Raw genomic sequence first — 3,614 nt, 5'->3', positions numbered from 1 at the left:
CAGTTTGGGGGAGCTGCAAATGAAGATGCAGCTAAGCACATGGAGACCTTTATTGACTACATCGCTGCTCCATTTCCCCACGGTGGCGTGACCCAGGATCAAATCAAGGAGACCATGTTCATCTTCTCCTTCGTGATCCGCAAGGGAGTGGTATAGAGACTTGGACCGGATCGCTCTAGGGATCACCGATTGGAATACATTGGCATTAGCATTCTACAAGAAGTACTTTTTTGCTTCAAGGACGATTGCTATTAGAGCTCAAATCACGGGCTTTAAACAAGGGCCAGATGAGAACTTTTACGAGGCATGGGTCCGATTTAAGAAGTTGGTGCGAACTATACCGCACCATGGGTTCGAAAAGTGGAGTTTGTGCAATCATTTCTACAATGGGTTGTACGATGATCAGAGGGCCATTTTGGATCGTAGCTAATGGCCGATTTTTGACAATTTAGGAGCAACGAAGGGGTGGAAGATCATTGACGATCTAGCTACCCAGAAGGCCGAGTATGGGAATTCGAGAGGGAACCAGGAGGAGAGCTCTTTGAATCTTTCTATGTTGTTGCACTTGAGGCTCTTCCTGCGAGATTTGACAAGTATGAGCTAGGAGGAGCTTCTAAAGGTGGGATATACCAAGTCAATCTTTGTGTAAGACGGTCCTTTCGTGCGTGAAAGGTGTGGAGTTGAGGGCCATGTCTCGAAAAACGCGCCTAGTCCCTTTGAATCTTGTCGCCTTTCAACACTATAGGCAGACAAACACCTACTACGAGCCAAGCCACCCAAACTTGAGTTGGAGGAGCCAGAATGTCCAAAATCCAACCCAACATCCGCCGCAGCAGCAACCCTATGTGCCTCCTCATCAAAAGCAACAGCAATATCAGAAACCTCCCTATGTGCCGCAGCAGCAACAATCACAGAACTCTGAGTTCTCCGAGCTTAAGAATCTGTTGCTAAAGGAGTCCCAAGCAAGAGAGGCCGGGATGAAGTTATTAGAGAGCCAAATTGCTCAATTGGCTAGTAAAAATAACACTCGAGCTCCCGGACACTTACCCACTCAACCCGAACAAAAGGAGACCCTAAATGCCATCACTTTGAGGAGCGGGTCCACCCTTGATGGTCCTGTCATGGTTGAGGATGTTGTTGAAAAAGATGAGCCGGAAACAAGTCAAGAGAAAGCTTCAACGAACAAATCAAAGAAAAAGACGTCTGCCAGGCATTTCAGTCGATCGACTGAAGTACCTAGTCGATCGACTGACTCACGGGTTACAGGAGCTTCGAATCAGACATCTCGATCGATCGAGGAGAGTGGTCGATCGATCGAGATCGCGCGATCTTTGAAGAGTTTCGTCCTTTGATGCCGGATAACCTACGAGACCACTTGTTTCGGGGTACCACAGTCCCGAAGATTTTAGGGGCAGACCCGAGTGCCGATGGGTCAGTCCCGACTCCGAAGTTCGATCCAATGACGGTCAATGGTTCTCATTTGAGACGATATGAGGAGAGGTCTAGCTTCAACAAAGAGAAGGTGACGGACTTTCAGCCTAAGTCCAAGGATACCGGCGCGCGTGAATTTGAGGAGAGAGCTAAGGTACTCCTTACAGCCCCATATCCGGAGAGACTCGTGCCGACCAAAGAACAGGTATCTTTCAATAAGTTTGAGAAAGTTATCCGTAGTCTGAATGTGCAAGTCCCCTTCCTTGAGTTAGTTAACCAAGTACCCGCTTACACTAAATTTATGAAACAACTGTTGTCCAAAAAGCGGTCACTTGAAACAGTGCACACTGTCGCACTCACCAAGGAGTCTTGTTCTTATCTGTCTCACACTGCGCCCCATAAGTTAGAGGATCCGGGTAGCTTTTCCGTTCCTTGCAAAATAGGTACCTTCTCAATTGAGAAGGCATTGTGTGACTTAGGGGCCAGTATAAGCGTCATGCCCTTGAATTTAGCTAGGAAACTCAAGTTGACCCGGTTTGCTATCACTGACATGACAGTTCAGATGGCTGACCGATCTGCGGTCGAGCCTATAGGAGTCCTAGAGGACATACCCGTCCAGATAGGGAAGTTTTTCTTCCCTGTTGACTTTGTTGTCCTTGACATGCCTGAGGATGCCCATATACCGATCATCTTAGGTAGGCCGTTTCTGCACACTGCTGGTGCAGTTATTGACGTCGGTTTAGGAACCTTGACCTTCAAGGTTGGGAAACATTCTATCATTTTTGCCCAACCTGCTAAAATGAAGGACGCCATGTGGCCTGTTACTTGTAATACGGTCTCTGAAAAGAGATCGTACTTTTTGTGCTTCCGAATCGATTGTCCCTATTACTCTTCTCTTTGTGTTAACCCCTCCGCCCGGATTGGAAGCAAGAAGGAGGAAGAATCTGTTATTTTAGATAATGCAGGAGCTGGTTTGGGGAAGGAAGAGCCGTTGGATGCTCCAGCTGCGACAAAGCCTATCATTCAAAGAGGAGGTCTTGGATGCCTAAGCTATGGGACTGATGAGGAAGTGGAAGATGAGCCACCAAGGTGAGATGGGTGATCCGGATTCCGACGATTCCGAGGAGTCCTTGATTGGGGAGATGACGAAGTTGATCCATTGAGCTCTCCGACCGTCGACGCTAAGAAGGGTGCAAGGCGATAAGATGAGCACCATTGAGGCTACCTCTAGTAGCCGAAGCCGACGAAGTGGGCCGCATCGTGGTCCTTCTTGATCAACGATTAGTTGATCAAGCTCGTTGCGAACTTCTCTTTATTTGCTTTGTTAAGACAATTTTATTGCTTTTTTTTATGTGCGCGAAAACTTCGCTTTTATTTTATTTTGCTTAGGATTTTTAAGTACTTTAGACTTCGTTCTGGGTTTTGCGCAATTTTGGCGCGTATTATTGTGCTTTTGCAGGTATTTAGAGCTTGTTAGCTCAAATCATTGAGCAATTACGAAGAAATAGGACGCTGCAGTAGTGTTTTCAGTCGATCGACTGGCACCATTAGTCGATCGACTGAATTGCAGGTTCACAGGAGCTACTGTTCACGCCCACCTGGTCGATCGACTGATCTCCTTAGTCGATCGACCCGCGCCGCCGCTATATTCGTTCACGACCTCTCTACTTTCTTTGTGTTTGGTCGATATGCGGACCTAAGGGAGTCTTCTACTCCACTTTATTTTCCGTCGAATTATCTATTTCTTCTATTGCCTCATTTGTGCACAATTTTTTCGCTTCAAAATTGTTTTCTCGGTCTTATGCGTGGTTTTTAATTGCCTTTTCAGGTCCTTATTGGTAGCACTGCTGGCTACTGAAACCTCCTAGCTCACGCTGGTTTGGGGAGGTTTCCTTTGCTGCGCTTAAAGTCTTGTGAGTTTCATATCTTTCCTTTGTGTCTTGCTTATTTATTTTCTCGCAAATTCCCATTTCTCTTTTCTTCACTACATGATTTTGCACAATGGGGACATTGTGCGATTTGGTTTGGGGAAGGGTTTTGCGTCGCATATCATTTCCTTGCATTCACGTTTACATTTTGTTTTGCATTGTTTATTTCATTTCTTTTATATATATACAGAAAAATTCAAACAAATTTAAAAATTCAAACAAATTGAAAAATTTCAAAAAATTCCATAAAATGCA

Source organism: Silene latifolia, chromosome 2 (assembly GCF_048544455.1).
Source record: "Silene latifolia isolate original U9 population chromosome 2, ASM4854445v1, whole genome shotgun sequence".
NCBI lineage: Eukaryota > Viridiplantae > Streptophyta > Magnoliopsida > Caryophyllales > Caryophyllaceae > Silene > Silene latifolia.
The sequence above is the reverse complement of the archived record's forward strand: the minus strand, read 5'-3'. Positions refer to the sequence as shown.